This window comes from Talpa occidentalis, unplaced genomic scaffold (assembly GCF_014898055.3).
Source record: "Talpa occidentalis isolate TD23 unplaced genomic scaffold, MPIMG_talOcc4v2.1 talOcc4.7, whole genome shotgun sequence".
Taxonomy (NCBI): domain Eukaryota; kingdom Metazoa; phylum Chordata; class Mammalia; order Eulipotyphla; family Talpidae; genus Talpa; species Talpa occidentalis.
In genome coordinates this window covers 35605496-35619566 of record NW_023605083.1, presented here as the reverse complement: position 1 = coordinate 35619566, position 14071 = coordinate 35605496, and positions in this window count along the sequence as shown.

Below are 14071 nucleotides of genomic sequence, written 5' to 3'. Positions count from 1 at the left end.
GGCCACCTGAGGAGGGTCCCACATGGCGCGCAGACCTCTCCTGCCGCCAGCTGCTCCCCTCAGCAGTGTACTTCGGTCCCTCTGCCTGCTCTGCTCCCCGCTCTGGCTCTGGTGAATTCTCTCACCCTCCCGCGCTTCTGACTGTACCCAGTGCATGTATAAACAAAACAAACAAACAAATAAATAAATAAATAAAACATGCCTCTATAAAAAAAAAAAAAAAAAAAAAAAAAGATCTATTTTAGTGGTACCAAATGAAGAGTCTAATTGTAGTGGTGCAGGAAAATATACTACTACACCATATCAATCATTAAGTGGCAACTTTAAACAATCAATGGAAGGCTACATTTCTTTAAATATTTCCAAACAAATCAATTTCATCCCTATTATATGTGTCACAATTTGGTTAGTTCACTTGAATATACATTGGAACAGAACTAAAGCTGCTCACATAGAAAAATCTTGGCACTTTCTACAGAATTAGGACCCAAACATTTAATACTTCAAACAAAATATCAGTGATAACATCTGTACATAACACATGTGTATCTTCTTTTCATCTGTTAATAAGGAATCTCTACTTCTAGCCATTATCAAGCATTTCAGTGTCATTTTTTTTTCTTAATTTGACCCTAAAAAGTTCACTGAGGTAATTGATATATGAAATATTTAGTCCTAAAAGACATGTTAATTATTTACAATATTATATTTTATGATATCAGATTCCTTGTTTACTCTGAATTCATTCTCTGTTCACCTTGGGAATGGAGAACCAGAAAGTACATGCCTCAAATACCTTTGTATACATCTAGAAATAGCTCCTGTAAATTAGGTAGAAATTTCATGTGGCTAAAATTTGATGAATTATATTGAAAAACTAGCAGATTTTCATTCATGAAAGGAATTTTAGTGTACTTTATTTTCTTTTCTATTTCCTGTCAGGTAGCACAGAAATAACATTTACTGATAATTATTTTAGGTTAAATGTTTAACATAAATGCTTTATTTTTATGAAACAGAACCACTTTCTTTGTTTTATTTTTATTTATTTTTTTTTTAAGGATTTATTTATTTTTATACAAGAACCAGGGTATAGGCCAGAGCGCAGGAGGGTGATAGGATTCACCAGAGCGGGGAACAGAACAGGCAGACTGATGAAATACACTGCTGAGGGGAGCAGCAGGCGAGTCAGGAAAGGTCTGCTTCTCCATATGGGATTCTCCCCAGACAGCCAGGATCAAACCTGCACTACAGAGGCTGCGGACAGCTTCATAGTGTGGTGCTCAACTGCCTGTGTCACCAGGGAGGCCCCACTTTGCTCATTTCTTTGTTTTAATGATGCTTTTTAAATGTCATGTTGAACAGTTGTTGAAATAACAGTGTAAGAGCAAAAATATGTTCAGTTGTGTTCCTCCATTGCATTATCAAAACATAAAATTTGAAGGGTGCATCTTTGTGTTTTCTTTACATTCATTTTATAAACATGATTTTCTAAGGATATAATGAATTTGGTCTTCTTGAATTTTTTTTTTTTGGTTTGTTTTAAAAAATTAATAAGCCATCCCTTTCTTTACCTCATTATGTTCATTATTATAATAAGTATGGTATTGTAATTGTTCCAAATCTAAGTTTTAGACAGTGTCTGAAAAGTCATTCATTTAATTCAACTGACAAAATGGCAGGGATCTAGTGTTACAATGTGGCCCTGCTAACCACTCCATCATTTCTTTTATCCATCTTCTATTTTATTAGATTATTAGGGACAATATAAGATTTAAAGCAATATAGCCTGTCATATTCTCTTCCATCTAGTGACACTATGTTTAAGTTCCTGTCATGCTGAGAGAATACAGGGTGACTGCCCATAGTGATAGGATTCACGATAACACATTGAGTATTGCTTTTGACGTGTTTGTAATTTTAAATGAAAATATCAATCTTGTTGTAGCAAGCTTCAAGAGCAAATATCTCTCATAAAGAAGCAGTAATATCTTTGTTAATCTCCAGAATATGATATCCAGCCAGTCAAATGATATTTTTACTTTTTTCTGCTTGCATTCTTCTTGTTATAATGGATACAATATAGGAGTCAATGAACCTCCATTTCCTGTATACCAGAGAATTTTATTGCTGATTTAAGCATACAAAAGCATGTTTGCTCAGTTTTCTTTTTAATGGAGATTTGGTAAGTGAAAGAAGATACATAACATGACAAAAATATTAAAACTATTTTTAAATAAAGGCATCTCATGATGCACAAGTCAAGAAGTTAAAGAGGAATTTGATGACAGCTAATACGTAGTGTTTCATTTGTTTGACTCATGTATTCTATAGAAATTCTCTTTCTGCCCATAATCTTGGAGTCACCACAGAATCCTTTGGCTATTGCAGGTCATCTGATTGCTACTTATCTCCTTCTCTAACCTGATGTAGGTACATCCATAGCAAATATGGAAGGAAAAAGTGAAAACTGTGTTCTTTATCACAAATTTTTTTAAAGATTTATTTATTTATGCATACAAGAGCTGGGGTACAGGCCAGAAATGTGGGGATGAGAGGATTCACCAGAGACAGAGCGGGGAACAGACTAGGCAGACTAACTGAAATACACTGCTGAGGGGAGCAGCGGGCGAGACAGGAGAGGTCTGCTGTGCCATGTGGGTTGCTCCCTGGCTGGCCGGAAATCAAACTTGTACTGCAAAGGCTGTGAATTGCTTCATAGTGCTGTGCTTAACCCCTTGTGCCACCAGGAAGGCCACTTTATCACAATTTAAACCTGACTAAAAATCACTGTTGCTACCCATTTTGGTAATGAATGTCCAAGAACAAGGGTTTTGACATCAGTAATACTGTTGTCAAATTATCTACAGGTTTTTCTCTCTAATGGCGCATTGTTCTTATTCTAATTTTATCCCTCTCATTCTGTGTTTCTAACAAAAGTCCACGTGGATGTAGTCAGAGATGTAAGGGATACTGATAACTATGTGCTGTAGCTGAATCACAGTTTGCTTCTGACTCATTCATAGTTGAACCAGGATCTGTATACCCATTTGTCCCCTTTAAATTCTACTAGATTATCTTTTAGTTGTGAAAATAAAATTGTCAAATGTTAAAAGTTAAATCCACTGTGCCTGATCTTTTGATAATCTTAATAGAGACCAAATGTTTCAGTACTCAGGGTGAACAGAATTTAGGTTCAAGACAAGACCTCTCTTTTCCAAAATGTATTGTGCCATGAAGGATTGAAATTCAGGTTCATCCTCCATGTACTAGGTAATCATGAAACTGAATAGAAGTTTCAGTAGAAAGAAGAAATTCATTTTTTGGAGTTCTTGTTCAGCTCTCTCAGATTCTTACTCAGATACCCCACAAATGCCTTCTGGCAAAGCCCTCTCTGAAATTGTGAATTCCATGAGAGAATTGACTGCTCCTTACCTGCCACTGAATTCCCATAAAACTAGGGCAATGCTTGATCCATTCTATATACCAAAAAATCCCACAAAATAATTAACTTATAGCAATGTTGTAATGAGACCTCTGTGTGTACTCATAATTATGCCTAATAGGATTTCTCAACTTTTGAATTATTGGCATTTGGGCTAGCTGGTGTTTTGTTGTGAGGGTATGGTCTGTGTATTGTGGAGCACATAGCAGTTCCCCTGATTTCTTCCTAATAGCTAAATATCCCCTATGACACAAAATCATTGTAGTAGAAAAACATTAATCTGCATATGTATCTAATGTCTCAGTGTTTCTATTTATCTACACTGGTTATAGTCCATTAATACAGCCAAGAGTTTATGACTGTTGTGATGTTTGCTAATGTTGTGATATTGTATTATCTTTCAGTCTTCATAATAAACATAGCCCTCTCAATAATCTTTTTTCACTTTATGTGGTGATGTCCTTTAGAGATGTTTCATGAAAACAAGTAGGGTGACATTTCTGTTTGATACTCCAGTTCATAAATTACTGCATTTTAGTAAGAACTCATGAGATTTCTCTGTGTAATAATAAAAATTGAAATTGAAATATCCAGTTATTAAAACAACAAGAAACACAACAAAAGCAACAATTAGAAAATAATGGAAACAAGAGAGGATATTATATAAGGGATTAATGTATTTAATAATCAGATTATGTACCTATTAATCTTTAAAATAATTTGATCTATATTAGAATTTACCTCAGTTATTCTCTAGATGAAACTCCTTATTATAGTCAAAACAGTAACATACTCCCTGATATCATTTTTAAATGGAATGATTTCTACTTTGCATAATTTAACATTTAAAGCAGCCTGTATTGAGGAAAAGACATTGTAGTATTAGCAATACTAGCTCTTTCACTATTTTTAAATTTAGAAAGCTACTGAGCATCCTAGGGTCTGCATTTGATTATAACTAGCATACCATGATTAGATAATTAACAAAGTATCTTTCATTTTGAGCACTTAAATTAATGAACTGCAGAGTTCCGCCTCTGGAATGGGGCGTGAGGAGTTCTATGGAGTCCTTTCCATAAAAATAGACATAATTGGTGAAAAGCATTTTAATTTTAATAATGTATATATATATATATATTTTAAAGATTTAGTTATTTATTTATACAAGCACTGGGTACAGTCAGAAGCATGGGAGGGTGAGATAATTCAACAGAGCCAGCGCAGGGAGCAGAATAGGCAGACCAACGAAATACACTGCTGAAGGGAGCAGCGGGCACAGGAGAGGTCTGTGCACCATGTGGGAACCTCGCCCGGCAGCCAGGGATTGAACCAGCGCTGCGGAGGCTGCGGGCAGCTCGCAACCCAGCACTCAACTACTGTGCCATGGGGGAGGCCCTTATATATATTTTACAGCATTGTTCATTTTTGTACAATGTTTGCTTTCTTTTGTCAGGTGTAGTCCCCATAGAATCCCTGCAACCAATTCACCCTCACCAAAGTCCCTTGTGCTCTTCCCACCCTTATTTTGGTCTCTCTTCCTCCCCTCCCCTGCAGAATGTCTCTGATTTGCAGTTACCTAATTATATTTGTTTTGCTTTGTTGTGCTTTTTATTATTATTATTTTCCCTGATCCCTTATTTGGTTCCCCTATATTCCGATATTTTTCTCTTTCCTTCTGACTTATTTCACTGAACATAATCCCTTCTAGTTCCATCCATGTTGCTACAAATGACATTAATTTATCTTATTTGATTGTTGCATAGTATTCCATTGTGAATATATACCACATCTTCTTGATCTAGTCATCTATTTTTGGGCATTTGGGTTGTTTCTGATTCTAACCTATTTTAAATAGTGCTGCAATAACCACAGGGGTGCAGGTTTCCTTTTCAGTTAATATTTTTGAGTTCTTAGGGTAGATCCCTAGGAGTGAAATTGCTGGATCATATGAAAGCTCCATTTCTAGTAGTCTGAGGAACCTCCAGACAGCTTGAAAAGCATTAAAAAAAAAATAAGATATCTCTGGAAATCTTCCTAAGGAATACAGCAAATGAAGAAACAGTTAAGAAAATCTACTAAACTTTAGTATAAAAATCAAGAAACAGGAGAATTTGAATCACAACTCTCTCCCTTTATTCCCCGACTCTACTCCAGGAGCAGCTAAAATTTAGGACTTCCTCTTTGCTTAGAGAGGGTGCATGGTATCTTCCCTGGAGGAACAATCTACTAGCCTTTCTCTTGTCTCTAGAGGCTAAGTTCCAAGATAGTATATCTGAGAATGTGGAGACTCCCTCTTGCATCTAGCTTCCAGTCACAAGGTACCATCTTATTTCAGATATATCATGCTGAAAATACTAAGGGCTAATCACTCTGGCCCCAGCCTTTTTTTTAAGGAGGGGATTGTATATCAATGATAGCCATGAAGATCAGAGGCTAATGCTTCTTCTTAGTGCCATGCTCCTACTTCAGGGTGTCAGGAGTGAACTGTTGTCCCCAGCTTCAGTTCCAGAGTCATGACTCAGAGATTTTTTCCTTAGACAGATACAAAAGCCTTATATACAAGCTCTGAGGTTGACTTTAAAGACACTAATTATATTTGAAACAAAGTCTCAGGGGAGCTCAAAACTATAGCTCCTTCTCCCTCTAACCCCCTTCCCAAAAAGAGAGGGAAAGGTTTTGGTGGTCAACAAAAGAAGGCTAGTAGAGTGAAACAGTAAATTCACTAGTTTAAAAGAGATAACCAAAGAAACAAACAGCTAAGAAATGCTCTCCTGGGATCACAACATGACTTAAACTGTGCTCAAAGACTACCCTGAAAAGTAGACATTTTAATTGGCTCAGCCTGTGGTGCAATTTATGCCCAGAATATTATAAAAAACAATAGAGCAATCAGCTGGCAATTAGGGAAGCCTAACATTAAGTGTGGCCAGAGCAGGAGCTGTTCATGAAAATACCTCTGAAGCCACCGCCACCCCAGGTGAGTGTGTACAAGCCCAAATCTTTGCTGGCTGAAGAGCAGTGTCAGAGGCTTCACATGGCTAGGGGACATGGTGGACAGACTTTACTAGAATAGTCCAGCCTTAGAACGTTTAAAAATAAATAACAGCAAGCTTTAAATGAACTGAGGTACCCAGTTTTAACAGAAAATGGTACATGTGAGAGAGAAGAACATGTGACTAATGCAGGGAGATACAGAAGTCAATGATATTCTAGTCAGAGGAGGCAGATAGCAGATTTAACAAAGATTTCAAAGAAACCACTATAAATACAATCAAAGAACTGAATACAACCATGCTCAAGAGAGTAAAGGAAGGTGTGATGACAATATTCCATCTTTACTATTATCAACAAAGAGATAGAAGTTATTAAACAGAACCAAATGGAATTCAACAGCTGAAATGAAATATCCACTAGAAGATCTCAAGAATAGTTTTGAACTGACAGAGAAAAATTAGCCATAGGAAGATAGATTGATGGAGATTACAGACAATCTAAATAACTGAGAGGAAAGAAGAATAAAGAAAAATGAACAGAGGTTGAGAACAATGTGGGATGCAAATAAGTATAACAACATAGTGGCATCCTTGGTTAATAGCTATGCATCAGAAATTGGTTAAGTTTGATGTACATTGTAACAATGCATCACATTAATGTCAGATTTTAGTAATGGAGGAAATTATTGGAGGAAAGGACTAAGGGAACTTTGTGTATATTGTGTTAGAACTGCTCTAAAGCTAAGCAACTCTTAAAATATGAACCCAAGTAATTTTTATTTTTTAAACATATTCAGACAGGCTAAACTATCTTGAAATTGAAATGTTGGAATGACTTGCAATCCTCAGGAAAAACCTGATTCAATGTCAAATCATGCACATGAACAGAAACCCCAAATTTCAGGGTGAAAAGACAAATTACTTAAAATGTTGTTACTTTTGAAAGTAAATAAATTTTCTTTCAATCTTGTAAGCAGAGATTTTTAAATCAGATGTATTATAATTAGCTGTTTTCATTTTATTTTTCAAATTTATTTTAAGCTCTTCCATTAAGCTTTTATTTGCATTCAGACAGACTGTCCAATCTAATATAAAGATGGGCAGCTGTATTTACTATAACAAAGCACAGTGCAGATTGGGCTTGTTTTGCTAATAAAGCTGAACATATACAATCAAGTCCTTTTTTTTTCCCATTGTAAATACATCTGATTTAGTTTCAAATATAAATTTAGATGTGTTCCTTTTATTGCAATTTATAATACTGAGAATAATTAACATAAATAGATCATAAATTTCAAGTAACTCGTTTCCTGTCAGGTAGAGATAACAGATGATTCCAGGTCTACTGAAAATTTTGAAGAGTCTATTGACAGACTTTGTGAACTTTTCGTGGGAGGAAATGTCACTCTAGGACTAAGTTAAGGGAACTTTGAAATTTTCTTTTTTTGAGTCTATAAGTTTTTTTTTTTTTTTTTTTTTGGTAAATAGCAGAACCATTGGTAATTAGGAGATGTGCAACTAAGCAGTTATATATTTATTTTAAGGTTGAAAGTTCATCACAATATTAGAAAACACAGAGACTTTAATAGTTTGAGAAACACTTGCAACGTGAAAATGGTGACATATGAGAAGTTTGCTGTATTTTATTATGACAGTAATGTTTACAAATAACAGACCACAGTAAAACCAAAATTTATAGAAACTAGCATTTTAAATCTATAATATACCAGTTATTTTATTTTTGAATATTGTAATTTGTCTGTTTTCTACTCTTTTTCACTTTATTCCTCTACCCAATAACTTTCCATATACATTAAAAGACCTATTTTTTCTTCTTGGTTTTGTGATTACAGAAACATGTAACATACATGCATTTGGTGAATTTTACATATGACTAATAACTGTATTATCTATGTAGAAATTGGAGCTTGTGGGGGATGAAGGAAGGGAAGGGTAGATGGGAGGGAGAAACATTCATTTTATTAGAACCTGATAAATATATTATGACACAGATTTTTTTTTATACCGCTTTCCATGATTGGGATCAAAAATTGATTTTGCTCTCAGCATCTTTCCCACTAACCATTTGGGATATTGTTTTTGCAGTAGCAATTGTCTCTAAAATATTGGATACATAGAACAAGTGGTAGTAAGTATCCCACGAAAGTAGTTTTCTGCGCTTACAGAAAGAAGGCTTCAATGGAAAAAGAAAATACAGTGCTGTGTGTCAGCATCCTATTCAGTTTGTTTCAGATTAGCTTGCCATCTCTTACCTCAATTCATAAAAACGCAGACAATTCTTCTGTATATGGTATTCCCTGGGAAATTATTTTCACGAATGCTTGGGGACATGAACATTGAATGTTTTTATTAAGTTCACAAGTTTACTTGTGGTTATTATTGATAAAGATATTAAAAATGTTATTTTGAGAAGATACAATTCAGCAAATGGTACAGAAACATATAAAGCAGATTACATGGGCTGATTAGGCTTTAATGAAGGCCAGCTAAACTGGATAAGTTGTAATAACATTTCCCGATAGCCACATTTTGAAGGGTTGGGGAAAGAAGCAGCAATAAAAACAAAACAAAACAACAGCTTCAGAGTCACAATAAATGCTTTAGCAATATTTCTCCTAGGAAAAATAATGTTGGCTTCTAGGTTAATTTCAACATCTCTCTTTTCTCCACTTTTCAATAGCAGTGTGATTAGGATCATGAACTCTGATTTTAAATACAGTGTTGCTTTGGACATTTCCTTTCTAATTTGTCATTCTTGCTATTCACTATCACTTGTCTAATTTGTTCTCACCCAAATAATAATCCTACTCATTCAGAAAATCCAAAGCAAATCAATCACACTCAGTTTAATTTTTTAACTCAATTAAAAGGTCACTATTTTCTATTTTGAATTTGTGTATGGAATAAAAATGAAAACAATAGCAACAATTGAAAACGGACGATATAAATCCAATTCTGTGAATAATGGTAACATAATCTGAGCTTACATGATGTATACGAAGACACACAACAAATAGGTGTTAGGGTCAGACTTACTGAGATTTGAATGTCTGTTTACTACTTATCTACAATGACAATTGGACAGAGTTACTTAATATGTTCTGATCAACTTAATTTAAAATGTGTTAATGATGCCTCCACTTCTGAGTTATGAGGATTTATTCATTCAATAAATATTTATTGAGAGTCTGTTATGTACCTAGTATAGTTCTAGCTGATGGGCATTTAAAAAGAAATAAAGGTAGTTCTCAGAGAGCTTATAGTCTAGTGCAACAAGACAAATGTTAACAAATCCACAGGCTAACATGTAATAGTAGCTGTGATTGATACAGACTTACATTCACTGATATGCACATAGATCCATAAAGGGGGAATCATTACTTCTAAAATAGCTTTACAGAAAAAAATGACCTATCTTTCACAAATATTAAATGGGCTACAGTTAGAAATCCATTGAATGATACTTGTTCAATGGCAGTTATAATTCTTATTGTACAACTTCAGAGTTTGGTGAGAGGACTGAGTTGAAATCACTTCAGGGTTTGGTGAGAGGACTGAGTTGAAATCACATAATTTCAGGAGTCAGGTCAGAGAATGGAGCATGCAGTAAAAAGGGTTTGATGTCAAGATGTATTTGAGACTGTCCTAGAAAAAATAGGGCTCCAGGAATTTGTACCTATTTCAAAGCAGGACAGTGGCACAGAAGGAAAAGCACAGGGAAGGAATAAGAAGTAACAAGGCTTGGGGTATGGAACACTGTCCATGCTCACACACACACACACACACACACACACACACACACACACACACACACCCCCCCCCCCATTTGAAATATTAAGTGGAAGGAAGTAAACATTTGGAAGAAAGGTCAGCAAACATGCAGGTATGGAAAATTATCCCCAAAACAATGTTCCCATGAATAGATAAACAACAATTTTGATACCTCCAAGGAAGAAGATTCCAGATACTTTTAAAAAATAAATGGAGGGGCCTCCCTGGTGGTGAAAGGGCTTAAGCACTAGCACTGTGAAGCAATCCACAGACTCTGCAGCACAGTTTCTATCCCTGGCCATGGTGGTGACCCACATGGTGCAGCAGTCCACTCCTGTCTCGCCTGCTGCTCCCCTCAGCAGTGTATTTCAGTCAGTCCATCAGTTCCTCTCCCCATTCTGTCTCTGGTGAATCCTCTCACATATCCACCCCCCCCCACCCCGGCACCTCTGGCCTATACCCCAGCTCTTGTATGCACAAATAAATAAATCTTAAATTTTTTTTTAATTGAAACTTTGGACTGTCTTATAATGAAATGCCATTACCTTGAGAGCTTTCTTTGATCATCACAGGTATGGGGAGGTAGGAGTGCAGAGAGATACCAGATACTTCATTCATTTAGCATTATTATGTATTATGCCAATAAACCTGAATCTTTACACCTTTTAAAGAGAAGTAGACAGATTTGTTTTAAAAATAGCCTAGTGAAAGAATTTTGATGTAAATGAGTAATTATCTTTGTAAAGCAATGTAAGAGAGGTCAAGTGAGAAAACGCACTGTAAATTTAGATTCCCACCTTAGTTTTTATACACCAGATGTTTTAAAAGTGCAAGAAAGGACAGAAAGATCAAGTCAATAACTCACTGTCCAAAGTCCAGCTTTTATAAATAACTAATTTTGTGTGTGTGTGTACTTATTTTTGGCTGTTTGCATCAACTATCACACAAAAATTATTAAATGCATGCTTTACTATCATGTTAGATAGATCAAAATAAACTTTAAGTAATTAAAGTCACAGATTTTATCTAGCAAATCTAATCCTAAAAACAAGTTTAAATAGTAACTCATTAAGCAAAGGATATATATATATATATATAAATGTATGCTTATGTATATAAACATACATATATACTTACATACATGTATACGTTCCCCCTCATAACAAGGCAGCATCTATAGGTATTTTGTGTGGAGAGGCAATCAGTTTAGCCAGCCCACAGCTGTGGTCTGATGGTTTGCTCAGGCAAGATTATAATATTTTATTGAAAGTTGTGACATGGATTTCCTCATTGTAACTCTAGATATTATTAGTTTTTATTATCATTGTGCCTGTGGCATTTTTCATCTTATGCAAAAATGTCAGCAAATTGTTTTGTGGTTATTTCCTTTCAGATAATTTTCTTTCTTTCTTTTTTTTTTATTGGTTTGTTTTTAGTTTCCTTCTTTGATGGCTCATGTACAGTATTTAAATGAAGTGTTTTGGGATCTATTCACCATCTGTAGTTAGCATATTTTTGCAAATTCTTAAGAGGTATGAAAGAAGTTCCTCTCATACTTTGTTTCTTCCCCTTTATCCCTCCAAAAATCTTAACTACAAATAGAGCTTACTTTCTTCTCTTTGATCACTCCATGAAGAGCTTCACTACATAGCTCTTTTGGTGGATTACTTTGGACAAAATTAACCTTGTTATTTAAATTTATGGTGTAATTTTTCTTTAATTTTTGCTTTTCTCTGACTGCCAACATCAAATGAAACATAAAAAGAATCAAGCATGAGTCCTTCATTGATTTATAGAATAGATAAAAGTTTTAAATCTGAGTAGTAGCAAAAGTCACAATGATTCTGCTTTTATGAAAGAATTTTCTTAGTCTCTGCTAGTATAATGTAAATAAGGGACTTTTTTCCCTTTTTCTTTTTTTGTAATAGGTCTCTTCTCTTTTAAATGATCTTTGAAAAATTTGGCCTCTACCATTAGTTTCTGGCTTTCAAATCACTTTCAGGCATTCAAATAAAAGAGATTTTCAGCATCAACATAGAAATGAAGCATTTTGAAATTGGAGTTGCTAGACATGAAATGTGAAGGCTGAAACCTACTGAAGGGAAAATGAGTAAAGCAAAAATGAGCAAAGCAGACAGTCCATTAAATTTGCTTTGTTTGCTTCATGTATATTTAAAATTATGTGTTAGTGTCCCTTTTTCTTAAACTTAGTATGTAGTCTACAATTAAATTTGGTATTTAGTGTGGATTGATGAAGTGTTCTGTTGTCTTAGATCCCTGTCTTCCAACAAAACTATGGCATTTTTCCAATAATGAAACTTATTTTTTAATGTCAGTGTAAATTAATCATTTGATTTTAATTCTTATTCTTATAATGAAATACCTTTTATGATGGCATGATGAAAATATTACTCAAGATACAGTTTCAATTGTTATCCTATTTCCATACCAATTTCATTCCAAATTAATTTGGACAACATTTATCTTGCTCCTTAAGAAATACAGAACTTTAGGCTTTATATTTTTAAGAGAACTATTATCTTTAACCCACCAACTTTGATTAGGTCTCTTCTAATACTCTCCTCTTCATATTTGACTAAAATACTTTCTTTAGGATTTTTTGCAGCTTTCTTTTATTTTTGCATTCAGGAGTTAGCATATGCATTGGCTATCTTAGAGATAACCATAACATTGTTCATCCTACTAGTATAAATTATAATGACCAGTAATTGAAAGTGGGTAGCCAGAGGAGAATATTCTAGGCAGTAGACCCACAATAATCATAGACCTATTTATCAGGGGTGAGTGAGTGAGCAGAATTTATTGTTCAAGAAGGATCTTCAGGAACCTCAAGGTCACAGAATAAGCATAGTGTCTCTGTGAGGCTGGTGGTATTGGAGCTGTTAAATAATATTTTAAGGTCTCCTAAATTAGAAATCACTCTTTGGTCCTGAAGGAAATTATTTTTATCCTGGCATAAATTGCCCCAAAAGAATATAGTGAATGTGAAGAGAGCGTCTTAAATTTTTTTTTTTTTTTTTGTTAAAAGGACTTTACTCTTCTAAGGAGAGCTTATAAAACCCCATAATTATGCTGCAACTCCATTGCTTTACCCCATTTAGACCTTTCAGATCCAGCCATTTTGTTTTTTTTCTTTCTTATGAGAACTATCCTAGCTGACATATAGTTGCCTCAGACCCTGTCAGCTATTTGATAGCACAATTTCGATGAAATGAGATGTCGTTGGTAAAATGAGAAGAAACATTTATTCAGTGAGCCTTTAGATTCTTTAGATGGCTTTCATAATTTATCACCTAAGTAACTATCTAGAGTGCATCTTATTTAAACCTAGAGAATGTCCCAAATGCCATAGTTGTACCAGTATGAGGTGTACACTTAATGTCTCTTGATTGCTAATTGATACTTTCTCTACCACCTCCTTCCAGAAGTAGAAACACTGCTGCTGCCAGCCTACCTTTAACAGGTAGAGGGCTCCCTCCTGTGGGCAAGTAGCTGAAACAGTTTCCATGGCAACAGACAGTTCAGACCCAGACATCAAACACTGGCTGAGAAACCCCAAAATTATATTAGAAGAAAATAGAAAATGGAAGAGAGTCTGGAAAGGGGAAAAGTGAACTTGAAAAGAATGGTGACAGAGATTTAAAAAAAAATCACTAGAATAATTGCTAGAAGAAAGGAGGAAATGGCTAGGGCAAGACAAGTGTGTAGCAAATGAATAATGAGAAGGGAAGGAAGTGGGGAATTGAAAAAGGGAACAGGAAAGAATGTGGTGACATGTTAACATAAGTGCATCCGAAAATCTATAACCATGACACGTTCA